The sequence below is a fragment of the Desmodus rotundus genome, chromosome X (assembly GCF_022682495.2).
Source record: "Desmodus rotundus isolate HL8 chromosome X, HLdesRot8A.1, whole genome shotgun sequence".
Lineage (NCBI taxonomy): Eukaryota > Metazoa > Chordata > Mammalia > Chiroptera > Phyllostomidae > Desmodus > Desmodus rotundus.
The window spans coordinates 46,106,261-46,131,168 of record NC_071400.1 but is presented as its reverse complement, the minus strand read 5'-3'; the positions used below and the strand labels follow the sequence as shown (position 1 = coordinate 46,131,168).

The 24,908-nt window shown below is 38.0% G+C and overlaps 1 protein-coding gene across 7 annotated transcripts in view; it reads right to left on the bottom strand.

Moving 5' to 3' along the window:
• The window catches only part of ATG4A (autophagy related 4A cysteine peptidase), a 65,714-nt gene that overhangs the window by 35,125 nt on the left and 5,681 nt on the right, over window positions 1–24,908 (bottom strand). Inside the window, exon 1 of one of the 7 annotated variants that reach the window (XM_071220321.1) lies at window positions 18,750–18,772. The exons of the other annotated variants lie outside the window; for them this stretch is intronic. The gene's annotated coding sequence lies outside the window, so the exon portion shown is untranslated. Of the gene's footprint in view, window positions 1–18,749; window positions 18,773–24,908 lie in introns of those variants that run through there. 7 annotated transcript variants of the gene reach the window in all.

The following is a 24,908-nucleotide window of genomic DNA, read 5'->3' as shown; positions in this document are numbered from 1 at the left end:
AACCCCTTACATTCAGTAACGTAAGTACTATTTTTTAAAAAGTGATAGACAAGGCAACAAATGATTAATTCCAATTGGGGGTGAATGGGCTTTCCACAACCTAGAGAAGGTGATATCAGAGCAGAGCCTTAAAGTCGGAAGGGAAAAGAGAGCAAATTCCTGGCTGAGGGAACACCAAAAGGATTTGGCAAGTAATTGAGTGTGGGGTGGGGCCAAGGAGAATGAGATAGTAAAAAGAGACTTGGTTTTCAAGTGTGGGCAATGAGATGGTTGCAGAAAAACACATTGGGGGTAGGGAAATAAGCTTTGTCTACCCAGAACAAGTTGGACTTCTGGGCTTGGTTGTCAAAGGAAGGAGAGATTAAAAAAAATAAGTGAAGAGAATGTCAACCAGCACAGAGATTGTGAAGCAGGGCATGGTAAATGGTAGGTTGATTAGAGAGCCTAGGAAGGCAAGAGGAATCCAGATGAACAAAGTTCAGCCTAAAATGTGGCTTCACCCCCTTCTTCCTGGGTCCACTTAGTGTCCTGGTCTTTCCAGCCTCTGCTCCCCTGCGCACAGGCCCTGCCCTATCTTCATTTCTCTCCCTCCCAGTGTCCTGCCTCTCTGAACACCAAGGACTTAGAAAACTGAGAACTAGAAAACAATTCTTAGCATTTCAAGGGGAATTTTCATGTTCAAAACTGCATGTTTTCTTGAATTTATTCAGCAAGTGACACCATAACTATGCTGGGTTGTCATATAATGCAACACACAGGAATGATTTCTGTATAGACCAGTATATACTCTGACATCCCAAGAGAACACTGTCATTTTCAGACTTACACCAGAGAATCTTAACCAAAGGGTTAGCATTCAGTTAGACTTCATGAGATTCTATTTAACTGTCTAGTGTTTACAAGTGGTGGTATAGCACAGGAGACTGCATGCACTTGACAAACTGTGGGGCAACTTAGCAACTGGATAACCAATCCTTTTGGCAAGCGACAATTGTTAAGTAATAAGGCCCTTTGATTTTCAGCTTGAAAAATCAATTGGGTCATAGATAACTTGACACCACAAAATACATTTCTAAGATATTTCAGTCAGTTCATGCTACAGACCGTGGTGGTACGAATGAAATGTAATGCAAAATTGGACTCTTTGGTTTTCCTTTAAAGCGACACTTTTCAAAAGCTTATTGCCTTTTCAAGTATGCTTTTGTTGTTTTTTCCACTTAAGGACAAGTTTGCCTCCTGTCTTCTGACTGAAATACATTTGGACATATCCATAAGGAAAAAGAGATTCCGTGCACAATCTGGTCAGGAATACACCTAACACAGAGACCACTGTACCTCTAAACTGCTGCCTAATTTTGCTCTTGGTTAGGTAACTCTGCTCTTTTTGGAGGGATACATTTTTCAGAAGAATAAAAAGATGCCACTTATGTAAATGTTATCTTTGTTGATAAGGCATAAAAAGAGGGTATCATTAAACGAACAGACAGATGGAGAAAACATATTTGCTTGGCTTTATAATTCAAGACTCAAGGCAAGTATTCCAAAAACTCAGGTGAGAATCACCTTGATTCTTCATCAACAGGTTTTGTTGTTCTTAAGAATCAACCCCATAGTGGAAAACATGGTTTTATTCCCCAGGAGGCAGCTTTATGTTAGTGCCCCTGACAAGTCAGGCGGTGGCCCAAAGTAAGTCTCTGTGGTATTGTAGCTTTGATTTTGGACATTATACAAGCCCACAAGTACCAATACTCAAATACAGAGCACATGGTTCATGTAGGAAGCAAGACACCATGATACTATTTAGTCGAAATAAAGAATGTGTCACATGATTTTTCTCCAACATCAGAAAAATTGGGGGACATGTTTAACAGGAGAAAGAATCATTCTTCACCCCTCCTGAAAATATCTTTAGCCTAGGAACTCTAATAGTTGGTCCCGCCCTACCACTAACTAGCTATGTGACCTTGCAGAATCTACTGCACTTCTTTGAGCCTCATATTCTCCACCTATAAAATGTGCAGTGTGCTTTTCAAACAGCACATCATAATTCATCAGTGATCTATGAAATCTATAGTGGGTTGTAAACAGCATGAAATTGAACAGAACATAAAATATTAGGTTATACTACACATAAGGTATACTACATATAAGGTATTTTTTCAAGAAACATGTTTGTGTATATATAAACTGGGTTGCAATATAAAATGTATTTCTCACTGTACTGTTGGATCAAAAAAGTTGGAAAGCCACTAATCTAGACCGACATTATCCAATATAATAGCTACTAGCCATGGACAACTATTTACATTTAATTGAAATTAAATACAACTAAAATTCACAAATATGAAACAAATATGCACTAGCCATATTTGAATCACTCAATAGCCATGTGTGGCTAATGGCTACCATACTGGACAGAACAACCACAGAATATTCCATAATCACAGGAATTCCTATTGGACAGTCCTATCTTAATGGCCTTTCTATGATTCTATAGGAAGTGGAAATAGGGTAAGTTGTTAGGAGGGGTACTCCAAGCTCAAGGAAGGGAAAATGGGTTCACTTGTTTCTCTTAAGAGAGTGTGTATGTGAGTTTCTAAATAAATGAGTCAACTATTATTTATTAAGTTCTGTACTTGGTTCTGTGAGGAATACAGAGGAAACACCCTCATAAACATTCACTAAATGTTAAATGAACAAACTAAAGCATCATAAAATCATAACCTACATAAAGACATGCACCTTAGGTAAATGAAAGAGGTTATATATAATAAAAGGCAACATATAAACAAATGCTAATAATAACTAAATGCTCCCAAAATTTAGCAAAGGTCGAAATCAATGAGCATTGGATTATCAGGGAAGATTTCAAGGAAGATACAGGATTTGAACTGTTCCTTAAATTATTGCTTGGATTTGGATGAGCAGAGATAAGAGAATATTCCAGATGGGAAAAACACCATAAGTGTGAAGTGTGTGAGTGTGTGTGTGTGTGTGTGTGTGTGTGAGAGAGAGAGAGAGAGAGAGAGAGAGAGAGAGAGAGAGAGAGAGAAGTAGATTCTGGAGAATATAGCGATATGAGATTAGAGAGGTGGCTTGGGACTAGATTGTAGAGGGGGTAAAGCCAGCCAGTAGAGTCCAACTCTTAGTAAAGCCATTGACAGTTTGCAGAGTGTTTTCACATGACCCTCAAGACAGCTCCTTGAGATAGGCAGGCCAAGAATTATTACTTCCATTTTAGAGTTAAGGGAACAGAGTCTCAGAGAGGTTATATGACTTGCCCAGGGTCATATAGCTAGATCTCAGACACTGGAGACAGGGAGAACGATGAGAAAGTTATAAATATCCAGACAGGAAGTGTTGAAAACATGGCCTAAGGTGGCAAGAAACCAGATGCTCTGGTTATATAATACCCTATAAAACAAACTGGCAATGCAGTACCCACTGTTTAAAGGAGAGTAAGAGTAGACAGTCAAAGGTTAGAATAGTACAGTTATTTTTAACTGGAAGTGATCTAAACTACCCCAAAGGAATACATATAAACAATATAATTCATATAATGTGTCCGGATTTTTCCAGACAGCTGAAGGCAATGTATTGGACATGATTCCCAAACACACACTTTACATGTCTATGCATTTCTGTCTTGCTAGAGCTTCTTTCCTCTCTCAATTTCAATGGTCATTTCTCAGAACTAATTAGTCATATGATTTCCAGTGAGAAAGGACTAGTACAAAAAGGTCAAGGAGCCACAGACCTTGCAGTTTTCCCACACTATTTAGTATAATTATCAGCTTAGCAATTAATTAGTTAATAATGATTTATTAAGAAAGTACTAAAGTAGACCATTATGAGACTCTTTTTTAAAAAAAGTTTATTTTATTTTACTTCAAGAGAGAGGAGAAAGAGGGGAGAGGAGAGAGAGGAGAGAGAGAAAGAAACATTGATGTGAGAGAGAAACACCAATCAGCTGCCTCACTCCAACCAGGGATCAAGCCCACAACCTGGCATGTGCACTGACTGGGAATTGAACTGGCAGCCACTTGGTTATGGGACAGTGATCCAACCAACTGAACCACTCCAGCCACAGTGCCATTTGAGACTCTTAAAGTATCTCTCTGCCCATGTCAAAAACATCCACAGACTTCCAAGTTTGCTCCAACTGATAAGAATCAAATATAAACTCATTAGTTTGGCATTTAAGGCCCTCTCCAATATGGCCACTTCCTACATTTCAAGTTGTTCCCCACTCCTTATTATTCCTTTATGACAGCTATTCTTTTCAGCCAAAATAAATCATATGATACCCTGGAGGCTGTTTGCTCCTTCTTGCACTTACCTTACTTCAAATGCCACTTTCTCTATCCTCACTTTAGTACTTGCGCCTTCTTCTAAGCCTCTATAGTCTATATCTCTTTTATGGGACTAGGCACTTTGTACTTCAGATTACTGTTATTTGCAGGCATATCCTCTCTCTGCTATTGGAACAAACTCCCATATCAGTCCATGTAATGTTCATCTCTGTATCCCTTACAACTCTGATCATAATGCCCTGCCATAAGTTGTCCCTTAATGTCCATCAAATGTTTATGAAATGAATGGACACACTGACAGAAATCTAAAAGCTGGTTTATACATCCATCCAAACATCAATTTAACAATCCTTTACTGAATGCCTACCATGATTGGCACGATTCCACGCCCTGAGGATAGCAACATATCTTAGGCAATTTCAAGTCTAACGTGAAGAGACAGAGGGAGTTCATTATGATTGGTATCACTATGCATAGAGGGCTAAGGGGGTACAGAAGACAGTCATCTAAGCCAGTCTGGAGTATAGGGAAGGCTTTGGGAAGAAAGGTGATGGCAGAACTTAGCCTTTAAGGGTGAGAGTTAAGTAAACTGGGCAGGGGGAAGACATTCCAAGCAGAGAGAGGAGAAGCTTGTGCCAAAATACTGAGAGCTGAGAGAATATGGAATAGTGATGGCACGTGGAGACTGTCAAGGGTTGAAGCTGGAGAAGCAGGAAGGGCTAGGAGATGCTAGCCTTGGAAGCCTTGATAAGGATTCTGGGCTTAACTCTGGCTTTATGTAGACCCCAAAGTGTTTCAAATACACTCAGGAGGAGGATTAGGTATTCCACTATTTGCAGAACAGACATGATGCAACAAGTAACTGGCAGTAATGCAAATCCTGGTTTTTAGTTTTTTATATTCACTATCAAATTAAATTGTTAAAAAACAACACCACCAACTTGAAGTAACCATTTGCTATGAAGGAAGGGGTTAAGGTGGGTCTCTGTCTTGTGGCATACTCAGTACTACTGCACACTGGGAAAAATTCTGAATATAGGAATAGTATTCTCCATCAGAGCACTTTCCCAGTTTTCTCTTGTTTACAATAATCTCACCTGCCTCTCAAACAACAGGAATTTTCCCCATACCCTTTCAATATCACGCTTCATTAGTAAATGTTGCCAGCAGACATATGATGTTCAGAAATTCTTTACTTTTGACATAATGTAAAATTATAATGCCAGAGTTAAGTTTTGGGATCACATAAAATTACATGTGTATCTTCACTTTCAAAACAAAAGATGTATTCCAAGTTAATTTATAAGGCAAATTTCTGTAAAGTGAACTTCATTTTCCGATGTGATTTTATGATCATTTGATCCAAATTTCCTAAGAAAAGGCAGTTTGACCCCATCCCAAAAAGATACAGCTTGCAATAAAATGCCTCCTCATCCCTGATGTTCACTCTATGCACCAGACACCAGGAAAATAAATATCTATCCACAACCATGAAAGACCCAACCCAAGAATGATAACAAAAAATGCTCTCTAGATGGAACTGGAGAGCATTATGCTAAGTGAAATAAGCCAGGTGGTGAAGGACAAACACCATATGATCTCACCTTTAACTGGAACATAAGCAATAGAAGAAAAAAGCAAACAAAATATAACCAGATACATTGAAGTTAAGAACAATCTAACAATGGGCAGGGGGGAGTGGGGTGGGGACAGTGGGAAGAGGGGATTACAGGAACTACTATAAAGGACACATGGACAAAATCAAGGGGGAGGGTGGAGGTGGGGGAGGGAGGTGGGTTCAGCTGGGGTGGAGTAGAAGGGTGGGGAGAAAATGCAGACAACTGTAATTGAACAACAAGAAAATAATTTTTTAAAATGCTCTCTAATATCTAGCAGGCAAAGAATCTTAACCTGCTAAACAAAACCCAGATCCTTTTTCATCTCCAAGTATGGCTCTTCATAAAGTGGGTTTTTTCTTCTTTTCTTTTCTTTTGGCAATTGAACCAATTTTCTAGGAACTTCCTTTATTTTTCATTTTGTATTATTTTATTTTTATTTTGTTAAAGGTTTATTTGTTAAAGGTTTTATTTATTTATTTATAGAGAGAGGGAAATGGAGGGAGAAAGAGAGGGAGAGAAACATCAACGTATGGTTGCCTCTCACATGGCCCCTACTGGGGACATGGCCCACAACCCAGGCATATGCCCTGACTGGGAATCGAACTGGCGACCCTTTGGTTCGAAGGCCCATGCTCAATCCACTGAGTTACACCAGCCAGGGCTGTTTTTTACATTATATTTTATTGTTTATGCTGTTCATTTATCCCAGTTTTCCCCCTTTGCCCCACTCCACCCAGCACCCCCACTCCATCAGGCAATCTCAACACCATTGCTCATGTCCATGGGTCATGTACATACATGTATGTTCTTTGGCTACCCTAATTCCTGTGTTGTACTTTACATCCCCATGATTATTCTGTAACTACCAATTTGTACTTCTTAATCACTTTATCCTTTTTACCCATCCCCCCGCTGACCTCCTTTCCCATCTAGCAACCACCAAAATGTGTTCGGTATCTATGCTTCTGTTTCTGATCTGCTTGTTCATTTATTTTGTCTTTTGGACGTAATTGTTGAGATACATATATATTGCCATTTTATTATTCATACTTTTGATCTTCTTAAAGAAGATCCTTTATTGATAGTTTTTATCTTCTTTCTCTTAAATAAGTCCCTTTAACATTTCATATAATAGTGGTTTGGGCCCTGGCTGCTGCAGTTCAGTGGATTGAGCATGGGCCTTGGAACCAAAGGGTCACAGGTTTGATTCTCAGTCAGGGCACATGCCTGGGTTTCGGGCCAGGTTCCCAATAGGGGGCACACGAGAGGCAACGACAAATTGATGTTTCTCTCCCTCTCTATCTCCCTCCATTCCCCTCTCTCTGAAAATAAATAAATAAAATATTTATTTTATTTTTTTTTTAAATAATGCATTGGTGTTGAATTCCTTTAGCTTTTTCTTGTCTGGGAAGCTCTTTATCTGCCCTTCAATTCTAAATGATAGCTTTGCTGGGTGTTCTTGGTTGTAGGTCTTGCTTTTTAAACTTTGAATATTTCTTGCCAATCCCCTCCAGCCTGCAAAGTTTCTTTTCAGAAATCAGCTGACAGTCTTACGGGAACTCACTTGTAGGTAATAACTGCTTTTCTCTTGCTGCTTTTAAGATTCTCTCTTTAGCCCTGGCTGGTATAACTCAGTGGATTGAGTGTGGGCTGTGAACCAAAGGGTCGCTGATTCAATTCCCAATCAGGGCACATGCCTGGGTTGTGGGCCAGGTCCTCAGTGGGGGGTGCACAAGAGGCAACCACACATTGATGTTTCTTTCCCTCTCTTTTTCCTTCCCTTCCCTGTCTCTAACAATAAATAAATAAAATATTTTAAAAAAGGATTCTCTCTCTAACCTTTTGGCATTTTAGTGATGATGTGTCTTGGTGGGGGCCTCTTTGCTATGAACAATAAAATGGCAATAAATACATATCTATCAACAATTGAATCTAAAAAACAAACTAAGCAAACAAGTGCAACAGAAACAGAAGCACGGACATGGAATGTTTTGATGGTTACCAGAGGGAGGGGGAGTCTAGGGGAATGGGTGAAAAGGTGAAGGGATTAAGAAGTACAAATAGGTAGTTCCAGAATAGTCACGGGAATGTACAGTACAGTATAGGAAAGGAGCTAGCCAAATAACTTATATACATGACCCATGGGCATGAACAAATGGTGTGGGGATTGCCTGAGAGAGTGGGGGGTGCTTGGTGGAGGGGGGCAAAAGGGGAAAAGTTGGGACAACTGTAATGGCATAATCAATAAAATATAATTTAAAAAATTTAAAAAGAAGACCCTTTAATATTTCATATAATGCTGGTTTGGTGGTGATAAACTCTTTCAGCTTTTTCTTGTCTGGGAAGTTCTTTATCTGCCCTTCCATTCTAAATGATAGCTTTGCTGGGTACCGTAATCTTGGCTGTAGGTCCTTGCTTTTCATCATTTTGAATATTTGTTGCCAGTCCCTTGTAGCCTTCAAAGTTTCTTTTGAGACATCAGCTGACAGTCTTATGGGAGTTCCCTTGTAGGTAATTAACTGCTTTTCTCTTGTTGCTTTTAAGATTCTCTGTCTTTAATCTTTGGCATTTTAATAATGATGGGTCTTGGTGTGAGCCTCCTTGGGTTCATCTTCCTTGGACTCTCTGTGCTTCCTAGACTTGTATGTCTATTTTCTTCACCAAGTTAGGAAAGTTTTCTCTCATTTTTTTCCCAATAGGTTTCCAAATTCTTGCTCTCTCTTTCTCATTTCCTTCTGGCATCCCCATGATGTGAATGATGGTAAACTTGAACTTGTCCCACAGGCTCCTTACACTATCCTCATTTTCTTAGATTCTTTTTTCTTCTTGCTGTTGTGATCAGTTGTGGTTTTTTTGCTTCCTTATATTCCAAATAACTGATTTGAATCTCAGCTTCATTCACTCTACTGTTGATTCCCTTGTTCTTAAATTGTTCTTTATTTTAGTGTATCCTTCTTTTCTGACTGGATTTTTTTTGTATGATGTAGAGGACCTCACTAAGTTCCTTGAGCATCCTTATAACCAGTGTTTTGAACTCTACATCTAGTAGATGGCTTGTCTCCATTATATTTAGTTCTTTTTCTGGAGTTCTGTTGTTCTTTCATTGGTGTCGTGTTTCTTTGTTTCCTCATTTTGGCACCCTCCCTCTGTTTGTTTCTATGTATTAGGTAGAGCTGCTATGTCTTCCAGGCTTAGTACTGTGATCTAATGTAGCAGGTGTCCTGTAGAGTCCAGTGGCACAGAATCCCTTATTACTCAAGCTGGGTACTCAAGGTGTGCCCACTGTGTGGGCTGTGTACACCCTTCTCTTGTAGTTGAGTCTTGATTGCTGTTGGGATGTCCAAGGTCAGCCACTGACTGTGTTGTGTCCAAGGTTACACAGCATGAGCTACAAAGTGATCTGCAGTTGGCTGCTACTTGTGCCAGGCTTGGAGGTGCACTGGGCAAGGCCAAGCTGTGAACCAAGGCAGGCTGCTGCTTGGTCCAGACCTGGGGTGACTTAGTGAGAGGTATGGAGTTTGTAGAAGCCAGATGATCCTTGTTTGAGAGAATTAGGAAAATCTGAAGCATGGACAAAGACAAGCCATTTGTATGTAAACACTACTGGGAAACAGCTTGGGTGCGCCCAAAAGTTATTTGGTGTAGGACCTCGGGAAATCACAGGGTGCAACAAACAGTGTGAGCCAGGTTGATGGAGTCTCAGATATGGCACCTGCCTCCTGGCTCTGTGGGGGGAAGGCTCAGAAAAGTCACAATGGCCTCTGCCAGCACTTCTTGTCTAGGAGAAAGCTGCCCTCCAGTTCCCACCCTGATGCTGGACAATTCAGTTCCTCATCACAAGCCTCTGATGCCTTTCCATCTTCTGCCCCCACGCTGGAGCTCAGAGGTAGCAAGTCCAAGTAAGCCTGTGTATGGGCCCTTTAAGAGGAACTGCTTGAGACTCCAGTAGTTTCTGTCGTATTTATAGCCAGAGTTTATGGGAACTTATCTTCCTGCCACTGGAACCCTGAGCTGGGGAGCCTACTGTAGGCTGGGACTCATCACTCCTGAGCTATCCCTCCTGATTTTTATCCACCACACATGGGTGTGGGACTAGCCTGTTCCCCGTCTCCACCCCTCCTACCATTCTCTATGCGGTTTCTTCTTTAATAACATAGTTGTATCACTTTCATTCAGCTCAATTTCTGATGGTTGTGAATGATGGTTGTTCTATAGTTTAGTTATAATTTTGATGAGTGTGAGGAGGCAAGCCATGTTTACCAACGCTGCCATCTTGACCGGAAGTCTCAAGTGGGTTTTCTTATAAGAAACTCAGCCATCAGTTCTTGCATAAATACTAAGTTATCCTAAGTTAATTAATTACCAGTTAAAAAGGTGTTTTTTTTTTTTATTCCACCTACTCTAACAATTCCACTCCTATGTTTGTATCCAATAAAAATAAGTGTTTATGTCTACTAAAGGATATGGTCAAAAATGTTTATAGAAGCTTTATTCATGATACACGCAACCTATAAACAACCCAAATGTCTACACACAGGGGTGCTATAGACTGAGTATTTGTGTCCTCCCAAAATTCTTATGTTGAAGCCCTAATCTACAATGTAATGGTGTTTTGAGATGGAGCTTTTGGGAGGCAATAAAGTCATGATGATGGAGTCCTCATGAATGGGATTAGTTTCCCAATAAGGAGAGATACCAGATTGATGATCTTTCTCCAACATGGGTTCATAATAAGAAGGTGGCTGTCTGAAAACCAGAAAAAAAGAACCTCACCAGCCACCAAATCTCCCAGTGCCATGATCTTGGGCTTCCCAGCCTGCTTGAACTAAGACGAGGCAATGGATAAATAAATTGTGGGGAATCAAACTTGGGACTGGTGTGCAACAACAACAAAACTAATACTATACACAAAACATGGATGAATCTCACAGATATAGTGTTAAACAAAAGAAGAAAGACACAAATTAGTAGATAAGGTATGATTCTACTTGTATAAAGGTTGAAATCAGGTAAAACTAATCTATGATGATAGTGATTGGAATAGTTGTAGTCTTGGGAGGATATGTTGACTGAGGGGAGGCAAGAAGAAACCTTCTCAGTGGCCAGAAACATTTCTATATCTTGATTTGGCTAGAGGTTACACATGTACAAAATTTCAGTGAGCTGTACACTTAAGGTTTGAGCACTTTACTGTCTATAAGGGATACCTCAATTCAAGAAAAGAAAGGTAAGTCTCCACACTGTATTGGCAACACAGAACAAAATTATGCTAACAACAAAACATTTTGTTATTAGGAGTAGAGATATATTTCTGAATTTACCCCACCTACCTGTACATACAAATTTCAAATCCCAGTGCAAGTAGTTTAGGGATTTAAATATTTATATATAATGCTAATTTATTGGATTTTTCAACTTATAGCATTCCAAAATGCTATCTATTTTTATGAGCTCACTTTGATTATAAGTTCACAAATTTATTAATTCTTCTTTTCTACTATAGCATTAGCTGACCTTCATCAGAGAAATACACTGAATTTGTTCCCCAAATCTCAATGAAAGAATGCATACTAGACTAAAGAGAACACTGGCTTCTGCCTTTTACTAACCAAATCTCCTTGGGCCAGTCTTTAAACTAAGAATCCCTTTCCTTATCAATAAAATGGAGATAATACCATCTCCACAGGGCTATAGTGAGGATCACAGGAGAGAATAGATGTGAAAGTGCTTTATAAACTTTAAGGAATGCTAATACTTCCAAAGCTAGGTGTTTCAGTAGAATGTGTGCCTGGGTATGGCCAACAGAAAATGCACTTAAATTTCAAAGTCTGTACTTTAGTTTCATATATCTTATACTTCACCAGAGAGATGGGATCAGCAAGTACACTCAAATTCTAACATCTCTGAAACGTTGAAATAATTCCATTATGATAAATATAGGAAAATACATTAATAACTGCCTTCCTTGCTTTTCCCAGTTATGACATTTATATGTATCTCTAGTTATGTAATATCCATTATATTCAGTTCACAATTCTAGAACTTTGAACTGCTTCTGTAACAATAGTTTCCCCTCTCCATTATAAATTTCACAGTAACTGCCCCTGAAGGCTGCTCCCATTTATTCCCTCCACCAACCATCATGACAACCAGAGAAAAATTTTTAAGTATTCCTCACTCTGAACTCCTTGTCAGAGCCCCAAATACCCCTTGTCAGAGAGCCCCAAATGGAGGGTGCCTTTTCGTGTATCAACTTCTGAAGTTCATTTCTCTGATGAGAGGAAGTGACATAGGCCAGAGTTGCTTCAAAATTCTTCCTGTCCCCAGCTATTCTTTCTATAAGACCCAGCAGGAAATCCCTGATTGGAGGGCCATGCAGTGTGAGAAGAGCTTGACAGAAAGAAAAATTGGAGTCATTTGATTTCAAAAGCCCCAGTGGTTCCTTTTCCTGGACATTTTGTTCTTAGTCCCACAGCAAAATTCTCTAAACTAGAGCAAGCCTGCAGATAAACAAAACAGACTAGAGAAGATAAATCCTTACCCTCTCAAGATTGTGGAGAAACATTGCCCTCAGGCATCAAATCTCAGTTAAATATTTTTGTTGAGCCTACATAGATAGAGAATGAGGATCAACTTTACAAAAGTAGATTGACAGCAGCAAGAAGGACCAACTAACAAGAAAATCATAAAGAAGACTAATGTGGATTCATACACACACACATGGGCACAAAGACTAAATAGTCTAGAACCATTTATTGCAAGGGCAAATATTAAATCACAGTTCAATAGGCCTTAGAATACCACTGAATTATACCATAATAAAACAACAGATAGTCATAATTATGATCTTTAATAAAAAGATCAAATTATGTCCATAAATGCTCTATAAGATGTCAGAGGAGTGAATTGTTTGTTTCTTTGTTTGTTTTTGGAAAATTCCATTCAGGATGATAAAATGCTAAAAGCTTGTGGTGTTTAAATAGGGAAAATCATAAGCCCTTTGGAAAATGTGGTTATTAAAAATGCATTATTACAAAAAAGAGTCAAGTAACTGAGGTTTTACTCTACTTGGTAAAACAAGATAAATGTTGATGGGGATGGCTGGGGTTGGGGGGAGTGGTGAAGGAAAAATGGAGACAAATGTATATGAACAACAATAAAAAATGTGACAAAAAAGATAAATGTTGAGTTACACAGTAGAAAAAATTGATAGGAGGTAAGAAAGACCAGGTGAGTATGACATGGTATAGTCAGAGAAGGCATCATAGAGGCAGAGCTCAGGATTGGTTTACTTTGAAGTCTCTCCTGGTTCTGCCTTTCTTGATTGCCACCATTAAGCAGTCCTGCCAGGGCCTCAGGTTCAGAGTCACTAAAGGAGACCAGTCTTAAGGTAAATTTAATTATAGTCAATAAAGAGAATGACGAGATATAAGTCCTGGCCCCATAAAGGCACCATAAAGGAGCTAGCTAAAGCTTCAGTGCCTGAATAAGCCAAGCCTGTCATGTGAGCAGCACTGGGCCAAGTATCAAAGATTTTATGGGAACAATGAATGGTACCCCATCATAGTTCTGCACTCTTAAATTACTGGAAAAGCAGTTTAACAAAGAATTTTTACTTGATAATCAACTTTTAATTTAGTATATAGAAGTATATCAATGGGAAACTACAAAATATAACTGGAAGAAATTAAAGAGGACACAAGTAAATGGGAAGAATCTGTGTTCATGCACTGCAAGACTTAATATTATTCAGATGTCCATACTATTCAAAGTGATCTACAAATTCAATGACATACCTCAAAATCCCAATGTCAGTTTCTTGCAGAAATAGATAAATTCATTTTAAAATTCATAAGAAATCTCAAGGGGACATCAGACAGCCAAAACAATTTTGAAAGAAAATAACAAAGTTGAAGGACTCACACTTGCTGATTTTAAAATATGTTACAAACCTATAGTTATCAATAAGTGTGGTACTGGCATAAAAACAGACAGATAGAACGAATGAATAGAATAGAGATCTCAAAAATAAACCCTTACATTTATGATCAACTGGTCTTTGGAAAGGGTGTCAAGACCACTTAATTTGAAAAGGACAGTCTCTTCAACAAATGGTGCTAGAAAACTGGATATCCACAAAGAAAGAATGAATTGGACCCTTATCACACACCATATACAAAAATTAATTCAAAATGAATTAAAGAGCTAAACTTAAAGCCTAAAACTATAAAATGCCTAGAAGAAAGCATAGGATAAAAACTCCATGACATTGGATATGGCAATGATATCTTAAATATGAAACTAAAAGGACAGGTAATAACAGGAAAAATAGGTAAATGGGCCAGCATCAAACTTTAAAACTTATGTGTTTTAAAGAACACAGTCGACACAGTGAAAAGGCAACCTGTACAATGGGAGAAAATATTTGTAAATAACATATATGATAAGGGATTAATATCTGAAGTATATAATGAACTCCTACAACAACAAAAAAAAATCAAATAACCTGATTTTAAAAAATTTACAAAGGACTTAAACAGACAGTTCTCCAAAGATGATATACAAATGGCCAACACGCATATAAAAGGATGATCAACATCACTAATCATCAGGGAAATGTAGGAGGTCTGTCCTGGAAAAGTCCAGCCATTGTTTATATAATGAGAACAGTTTGTGTGACATCGATGGAACCTGGCAGCCAAGGAGAGTGGACTGCATGAACAATGATGACTTCACTGTACTAGTCAGTGGGGGGCGGTAGATGCTGTTGAATGAGCATGTGTACTGTGTGGCTGTCAAATTCAAAATGACTGAGTGAGTAGAGCAACAAATGTGCATCAAATTTTTCATTGAGCTTGAACATTCCTCTGTGAAAGGTATTTGGATGATTCAGAAGGGTTTCAGGGATGATGCAATGAGTGCAGCACAAATTAAAATGTGTGAAGCATTTGCTTCAAAGATGATCAAGAACCAGTTGAAAGTGACCGACATTTGAAAGGCCTCCAACAAGCAGAACACCTGAGAATGTTGAGCATGTACAGGCTGCAATCAGCAAAGATCAGTGACTGACAGTGCGAGAAGTAGAAGCTCATCTGGGGATTCCAAACACTACTGCGTCTGAGATTTTGATGGAGAACCTTGGCATAAAATGTGTTGTGGCAAAATTCGTTCTGCTGCTTCTGCTATCAGAGCAGAAGGAACATAGTGCTGCAGTTGTTAATGACTTAATTCAAACCGCTACCAATGAACCAGATTTCCTCTAAAAGTCATAACTGGAGATGAATCATGGGTGTACAGTTATGATCTGGAAACACAGGCCCAGTTAGCATCATTGTCCTATGTACAACATTTCCTGTACCTTGTATCTTCAACAAATTTCTCTATTTTTCATAGTACATGGCTGGATACTTTCTGGGCAGACCGTGTAAATCAAAACTTCAATGAGCTACTACCTCACACCCATTGAGATGGCTACAGAAAATGTGTATCATTGAGAATTTAAAGAAACCAGAAACCTTGTACACTGTTGCTGGGATTGTAAAATGGTGCAAATACTATGGAAAGAAGTATCGAGATGCCTCAAACATTTAAAACAATTGCCATATGATCCAGCAATTCCACTTCTGGCAATATATCCAAAAGAATTGAAATCAGGGTCTCAAAGAAATACTTGAACACTCATGTTCATAGCAACATGAAACTCAGTAGGTAAGGGGTGGAAACAATCTCAATGTCCATCAGTGGATGAATGAATAAACAAAATGTTGTATATGTGTACAGTGGAATATTATTTAGTCTTAAAAAGGAAATCCCCTCACATGCTACAACATGGATGAAACTTGAGGACATAATGCTAAGTAAAATAAGTGAGTCACAGAATGACAAATACTGTGTGATTCTACTTACTACGAGATATCTAAACTAGTCAAATTCATAGAAACAGAAAGTAAAATGGTGGTTATTAGGGACTAGGGAATAAGGAACTTGTTTAGCGGGTATAGAGTTTTAGATTTGTGGGATGAAAAAGTTCTGGAGATCTCTTTTGTGACAATGTGAATATATTTAACACCACTGAATTGTACACTTAAAATTAGTTATGATGGTAATTTTTTGTTATGTATTTTTAAATATATTTATTCATTATGCTATTACATTGTCCCATTTTCCCTCCTTTGTTCTCCTCTGCCATGCACAACCCCTCCCACCCGCATTTCCCCCTTAGTTCATGTCCATGGGTCATACATATAAGTTCTTTGGGTTCTTTATTTCCTACACTATTCTTACCCTCCCCCTGTCTATTTTCTCCCTACCATTTATGCTACTTATTTCCTGTACCCCAATCCTCTTCCCCCCTTCCCCACTGATAACACTCCATGTGATCTCCATTTCTATGATTCTGTTCCTGTTCTAGTTTGCTTAGTTTCTTTTGGGGATTTAGGTTCAGTTTTTGTAAGTTGTGAGTTTTTTGTCATTTTACTATTCACATTTTTAATCTTCTTCTTTTTCTTAGATAAGTCCCTTTAACATTTCATACAATAAGAGCTTGGTAATGATGAACTCCTTTAACTTGATCTTATCTGGGAAGCACTTTATCTGCCCTCCCATTTTAAATGATAGCTTTGCTGGAGAGAGTAATCTTGGATGTAGGTCCTTGCCTTTCATGACTTCAAATACTTCTTTCCAGCCCTTTCTTGCCTGTAAGGTTTCTTTTGAGAAATCAGATGATAGTCTTATGGGAACTCCTTTGTAGGTAACTGTCTCCTTTTCTCTTGCTGCTGTTAAGATTCTCTCCTTATCTTTAATATTGGGTAATGTAATTATGATGTGCCTTGGTGTGTGCTTCCTTGGGTCCAACATCTTTGGGACTCTCTGAGCTGCCTGGACTTCCTGGAAGTCTATTTGCTTTGCCAGATTAGGGAAGTTCTCCTTCATCATTTTTTCAAGTAAGTTTTCAATTTCTTGCTCTTCCTCTTCTCCTTCCAGCACCCCTATGATTTGGATGTTGGAACATTTAAAGTTGTCCCAGAGATTCCTAAGCCTCTCCTCATTTATTTATTTATTTTTTTGACTTCTTGTTTCTTCATTCTGTTCTGGTTGAATGTTTATGTCTTCCTTCTGGTCCAAACCATTGATTTGAGTCCTGGTTTCCTTCCCGTCACTGTTGGTTCCCTGTACATTTTCCTTTATTTCACTTTTCATAGCCTTCACTTTTTCCTCTAATTTGTGACCATACTCAACCAATTCTGTGAGCATCCTGATTTCCAGTGTTTTGAACTGTGCATCTGATAGGTTGGCTATCCCTTTGTTGCTTAGTTATATTTTTTCTGGAGCTTTGATCTGTTCTTTCATTTGAGCCTTTTTTTTTTTTTTTTTTGAATCTTGGTATGCCTGTTATGTAGTAAAGGGCAGAGCCTTACATATTTGGCCAGGGTGGGGCAACTCATGTCGCTGTGGTGTGATACAGTATGTGGGAGAGGTGTCCAAGAGGGAACAATGCCACCTGCTCAGCTCTTAGCTGGCTTTCAGTCATTTCCTCCACTACCCACAATCAAATTGGACCCTTCTGGTGCTGATTCCAGGTGGATGGTTTTGTGTCCATTCCAGGACCCCATGGGTCTCTCCAAGGAAGTCTCCTGTGAGGCTGGGAGTTTCTCCCACCACCTGAACCCCCACAGCTTTTTACAGTCAGAGGCTTTAAGGCTCTATTTATCTATGCTGGAACCCTGGGTTGCGTGATCCATCTTGCTCCCTAGTTGTTCCTCCTGGTTTATCCGCATGCAAATGTGGGACCGCTGGGTCCACCAGCCACTGCCTTGCTGTGAGTCCTCTCTACACGGCTGCCCATCTATGCCCCTCCTACCAGTCTCGATGAATGTTTCTTCTTTAACTCCTTGGTGGCTGGACTTCTATACAGTTCGATTTTCTGGCGATTTTGGTTGCTTTGTGTTTTTAAATTTGTTGTTGTCCTTCTTTTGGTTGTGTGAGGAGGCACAATGTATCCCCAATGCCTCCATCTTGGCTGGAGTCTTAAATCCTGTTATGTATTTTTTTAACAACAGTAAAAAAAAAAAAAAGCTTAAAAAAGTAGTATGCCTATGGGGGTAAGGGTGATTTTATCCATTCTTAACTAGACTTTTAGTGGGAGAAAGGCAATAACTAACACATCATCCATGTTTTCTTTAAGGAACAATTATACAACTTCTTGTTTTAAGAAAAGATAGGATAGACACACTTTTAAAGTTTTTCTCAATAAGTGCAGATAAAAACACTGTACATTATAATATATATATATTTATTATTTTTATATATTACATGTATTATGTATATACATAACTTTGAAAGAGAGGTCAGTCTGGCTTGGAAATTAAACAACACATTTCTATATAATCCACTGGGCAAAAAGGAAGTCTCAAAGGAAGTAAAAGAAACACATGGCACTGAAGGGAAAAACTATATAACTTATCAAAATGTGTAGCATGCAAGCAAGATGACAGAATAGCAAGTCTTAGCCCTCATTCCCCACCATGGAAATACCAATTTAACAACAATATATGAACAAAAAACACTTGTATAAGTTTTCCAGAATCCAGTTAGGAAGTTACAGAGCCCAAGGTGAGGAAAAAGCTGGGAACAGCTGCATTGGAACAGGTAAGAGCAATTTAATTTTACTCACATCAGCCCTCCACCAAGCTAGTACAGCTCAGTGCCAGGAGAGAATGCCCCAGGACACAACTTCAGGGGGAAAGTGAAAAGGGGAGCATGCCTCCAACATTCTGGCTTTTTGGAGGACTGCTCAAGGAAATCGTATGTGTCTCACCTCACTCAGGGCACTGATGGAATTCACATAGTTTGGATGTTGGGGAGCACTGAAAACAAAGAAGAGCAGAGGGCAGTTTAATGGGGCTCACATGGCTCAGTGTAATCAGAAGGTACACAACTTGAGACTTCTCCCTCAAGAAGGAAGAAGAGGAGTTAAATGTGCATCCAGTGTTCTGATTTTTTTTGGAGTACTGCCTGAGGGACTGGTATCTGTTTCACATGAATTAGGAGCGCTGACAGGGAGCTGGCACACATCGGATTCCTAGTGGCCCCCAAGACAACAACACAATAATAGTAGAGGATTTCAACACCTCACTTTCAGTAATGGATAGAACATTCAGACAGAAGATCAGTAAGGAAAGAAAACACTTCAGCAACATATAGATCAAATTATCCTAACAGATGTACATAAAATATTCCACCCAATAGCAGTAGAATACACATTCTCTTCAAGTGCACACAGAACATTCTCCAGGCTAGATCACATGTGAGGTCACAAAAAAATTCTTAACAAATTCTTAAAAAAACCTAATTAAAAGACTGAGATCATACTTACAATATTTTCCAACCACAATGGAATGAAAGTGGAAATTAATGGCAGAAGTAAAACTGGAAAATTAATAAATATGCGAAATTAAAAAAAATACCCTCTTGAACAACCAATCAGTCACAGAAGAAATCAAAAGTGAAATTAGAAAATATCGTGAGTCAAAGGAAAATGATAGAAAACTTAGGGAATACAACAAGAGCAGCACTAAGAGGAAAGTTTGTACTGATAAATACCTACAATAAAAAGAAGAAAGTTCTCAAATAAACAATATGACATTATACCTCAAGGAACCAGAAAAAACAACACACTTGGTCCAAAGTTAGAAGAAAGAAAGGAATAAGATTAGAGCAGAAATAAACAAAATAGAAAATAGAAAACCAATGAAATTAACAATACTAACATTTGGATTTTTTTAAATAAAAAAATTGACAAAGCTTTAGCTATCTATATTAGCTAAAAAAGAGAATACTCAGGTAAATAAAATCAGAAACAAAAGAAGAAATATAACATGCCACAGAAATTAAAATAATTATAAAAGACTATTATGAAAATTATATCTCAACAATTGGGATAATCTAGAAGAAATAGATAAATTGCTAGCAACATACAACTTACCAACAATGAATCATGAAGGAACAGAAAATCCGAAAAGAACTACAACTACTAAGGAGATGTAATCAGTAATCAAAAACCTACCAACAAAGAAAAGCCCAAGGCCAAGTAAATTTATTTGGTGAATTCAATCAAACTTTTAAAGAATTAACTTTAACTTAATTCTTTAATTCTTGATTTAAAAAAATAACTCTATTCCTTTTGATAAAGTTTTAGAAACCAACCCTTCTCAAATGCTTCCAAAAAACTGAAAAAGAAGGAACACTTCCAAACCCATTTTGTGAGGCCATCACTACCCTGATACAAAGCCAGAAAAGGACACTACAAGAAGAGAAAACAAACGGGCCAATATCCCTTATGAATATAGATACAAAAATCTTCAACAAAGTACTAGCAAACCAAATTCAACACAACAGTAAATGGGTCACACACCATGACCAAGTGAGATTTATCATTGGGATGCAATGATGACTCAAGAGATGTAAATCAATGTGATATGTGATACACCACATTAACAGAATGAAGGGAAAATCACATGATCATCTCAACAGATGCAGAAAAAGCATTTGACAAAGTTGAATTCTTTTTCATGTTGAAAATTTAAGTATTCTAAACTTAAATAAAAGGAAATTACCTCAACATAATAAAGGCCATATATTAAAAGTCCACAGAAAACATCAGTCAATGGTGAAAACAAAGATTTTGCCTAAGATGAGGAATAAGATAAGGATGCCCACTCTCACCACTTCACTTTGATATAATACTGGAAATCCTATTTGGAATAATTAGGCAAGAAAAATAAATAAAAGGCATTAAAATTAAAAAGAAGTAAAATTAGCTCTGTTTGTATGTGACATGACCTTACATGCAGAAAACCCTAAAGACTCCACAAAAATTGTTAGTACTAATAAATGAATTCAGCATACTCTAAAAGTGAACTCTCTGAAAAGGAAATTTAGAGAACAATTTCATTTAAAATAGTATCAAAAAGTATAAAATACTTAGGAATAAATTTAACTAAGGAGGCAGAAGAGTTGTACACTGAAAATTACCAAACATTGGTGAAAGGAATTTAAAGGCACAGATAAATGCAAAGACATCCCATGTTCATGGATTAGAAGAAAATGTTGTTCAAAGTCCACACTATCCAAATAAATCTACATATTCAATCTGATCCCCATGAAAATACCAAAGGTATTTTTTAATATATTTTATTGATTATGCTGTTACATTGTCCCATTTTTTCTCCCCTTTACTCTCGTCCGCCTTGCACCCACCCTCCCACCAGAATTGCCCCTCCTTAGTTCATGTCCATGGGTCATACATATAAGTTCTTTGGCTTTTCCATTTCCCATACTATTCTTAACCTCCCTATCTACTTTGTACCTACCATTTATGCTTCTTATTCCCTGTACCTTTTCCTCATTCTCCCCTCTTCCTCTCCCCACTGATAACATTCCATGTGATCTCCATTTCTGTGGTTCTGTTTCTGTTCTAGTTGTTTGCTTAGTTTGCTTTTGTTTTTGTTTTAGGTGTGGTTGTTAATAACTGTGAGTTTGCTGTCATTTTTACTGTTCATATTTTTTATTTCATCTTTTTAGATAAGTCCCTTTAACATTTCATACAATAAGAGCTTGGTAATGATGAACTCCTTTAACTTGATCTTATCTGGGAAGCACTTTATCTGCCCTCCCATTTTAAATGATAGCTTTGCTGGAGAGAGTAATCTTGGATGTAGGTCCTTGCCTTTCATGACTTCAAATACTTCTTTCCAGCCCTTTCTTGCCTGTAAGGTTTCTTTTGAGAAATCAGATGATAGTCTTATGGGAACTCCTTTGTAGGTAACTGTCTCCTTTTCTCTTGCTGCTGTTAAGATTCTCTCCTTATCTTTAATATTGGGTAATGTAATTATGATGTGCCTTGGTGTGTGCTTCCTTGGGTCCAACATCTTTGGGACTCTCTGAGCTGCCTGGACTTCCTGGAAGTCTACTTGCTTTGCCAGATTAGGGAAGTTCTCCTTCATCATTTTTTCAAGTAAATTTTCAATTTCTTGCTCTTCCTCTTCTCCTTCCAGGACCGTATGATTTGGATGTTGGAGCATTTAAAGTTGTCCCATAGGTTCCTAAGCCTCTCCTCATTTTTTTTAGTTTCTTGTTTCTTCATTCTGTTCTGGTTGAATGTTTATGTCTTCCTTCTGGTCCAAACCATTGATTTGAGTCACAGTTTATTTGTCATCACTCTTGGTTCCCTGTACATTATAAAGACTCCATATTATATGGAGTCTTTTAGTACTATTTTTGTAATTTCTTGTGAGCCTTTTATTACTCAAAATAAAAAATTTAAAAAGAAATCACTTATACAGCACAGAAACAAGAACATGGATGCTGCCCTGGCTGGTGTGGTTCCGTGGATTGAGTGCTGACCTGTGAACCGAAGGGTCACTGGTTCGATTCCCAGTCAGGGCACATGCCTGGGTTGTGGGCCGGTTCCCCAGCGGGGGGCACGTAAGAGGCAACCACACATTGATGTTTCTCTCCCTCTCTCCCTCTATCCCCTTCTTTCTAAAAATAAATAAATAAATTCTTTTTAAAAAAGAACATGGAAGCTGAAGCCCAGGAAGTAAATAAAATGTTTTATTATAATAGCCTATAAAATATGCCAGTTTCATGAAGGGACAGTTTTCAAATGGGGAAGGTTTGTACAGGCCAGTGATATATAATACCAAGGACCTTAATCTATAGCACCAAAACATGTGCTTAAAAATATTAGAGCCACATGGTTAAAAAGTAAAACATTTTCTGCCTATGTTCTCCTCTAGGACTTTTATGGTGTTGTAACTCCTATTTAAGTCTTTTATCCATCTTGAGTTTATTTTTGTGTATGGTGTAAGTTGGTGGTCAAGCTTCAGTAAAAATAAATTTAGAAAATAAGAAAAAAACAACAAAAAAGTTTTACCCTTTGCGACAATATGGATAGACTAGGAGAATATTATGCTAAGTGAAATAAGCCAGTCAGAGAAGGATAAGTACCCTATGATTTCACTCATATGTGGAATCTAATGAACAAACTGAACTAACAAGCAAGATAAAGACAGACTTATAGATAGAGAGCAGGATGACGTCTCTTGATGAGGGGGAATGGTGCTGGGGTTGTGGAGGGATTGAGCAAAAAGAAAAAAAAAAAGAGAATTCAAGGACACAGACAATGATGTGGTGATTCTAGGGGGTAGGGGAGTGGGTGGAGGTGTTAAGAGGGTATAGGGAGGATAAAGGTGATGAGAAAAAATTAAATTAAATTAAATTAAAAAGGAAAAATTATATAGTAGAGCCAAAGATTAAGACATGTGATTTTAACTAGGCAACTGGCAATTGTGAAGTGCTTACAAAATGCCACATAAACAAATCATATCTGCACATAATGAAAAATCAGTTGCGAAGGGTCTTTGGGCCAGTTGTTTAAACATTAATAATTGGTGGGAATGGAGAAGTTTCATTCTGGATAACCCAGAACCTATTTCTGTGACTGTCATACAGTTAATTGATTTGCATAACACTGGGTGGGGCGTCCCGAAGTTTGTTTCACTATAGAATATATTTATTTCCAGTTGTGCTATGGAAAAATATTTTCACTGGGTAAAATATGCAGTGATAATTAGAAAGGAGCAAATGGGAAATTGCCTCCCTCTGCACTGTCCAAAATGATAAACATTAGCCACATAAAGATACTTACATGTAAAATAATTTAAATTAAATACAATTAAAATTTTAGTTCCTAGACACATCTCAAGTGCACAGTGTGGCCAGTGGCTGCCATACTAGAACAGCATAGATACAGAACTTTTCCATCATCACAAAATGTTCTATTGGACAAAATTCTTTTAAAACATGCAAAACATGTCATTTCCCCAAAATTACAGGTAAAATTATAGTCCAAATAGCTCTGACAAGTATTTGCATTGCATTATCTGAGGTTTGCATTTGTACATAGTTTTATCTCTGGAAATACTGAGCACTATATTGTAGTAATTAAATGCTAAGGCTTTGGGGTAAAGTAGTCATCCATTTCCAGTTTAGCCCCAATTTCTACTAAATTGTGTGAACTTATGCATGTTCCTTCACTTCTCTGTACCTGTATTATCATTTTTTGAAAGGTGGGAACTGGGGGATAACAGTACCTACCTCACAGGGTTGTTGTGAAGGATTAAATGAGATAGCCCAACATCTGATATATGTGATCTATAAATGTTAGCCATTCTTAGAATTATTCTGTTAAGTTGTGAAAATGAACATGGCTTGTTCTACGACCTAGAATCTAGGTGACCGGTAGAAAAGGCAATAGAGAACATTCAATCACCTAAGCAACAATGGAGTCACTCTCTCACAGTGCCACCACCTCCCCACTGCCACCTTTGACTCTTGATAGATAAGACAGCCACCACGCTGCTCCTCCCAAACTTGGGGCTAGAGACAAAAGAGAAGTGACCTTCTCCCTTAGAGATCTATTTGTCTTGTAGCTTTCAAAAAGTCAAGGGGTACCTCACCCTTGAACTTAAGGAACTCAGAACTGCAAGTTAAATGTAGTGTCATATCAAATAAAATAAAAGCACAACACACTGTCTACAACAAGTCACTCAGTAGGCAAGGCCTTTGGAGCTGTTTTTCCAGCTGTTTCTAATAATCAAATCTAATTTCTTCACATAAAATTATGGAGAAATGTTACTAAACCCTATCCTTTGTGAATACCACATAACAGGCCTGCTGTACCTCTGTAAATCAACTGGATAAATATTTATTGAAGACCTACTACAAACAGGACACTTTTGTTCCACACCAATCATCAGCAACCTACATTTGGCAGGTCAAATTAAGTCCATTTTGGTTTTGTGGGGGGGTTTTGTATGGCAAGTAAGGTAGGAATGACTTTTATACTTTTAAACTGTTAGAAGAACTGCCCTCAAACACTGAGTGACTTTGAAAATTAGCTTTTGCTGCAGAC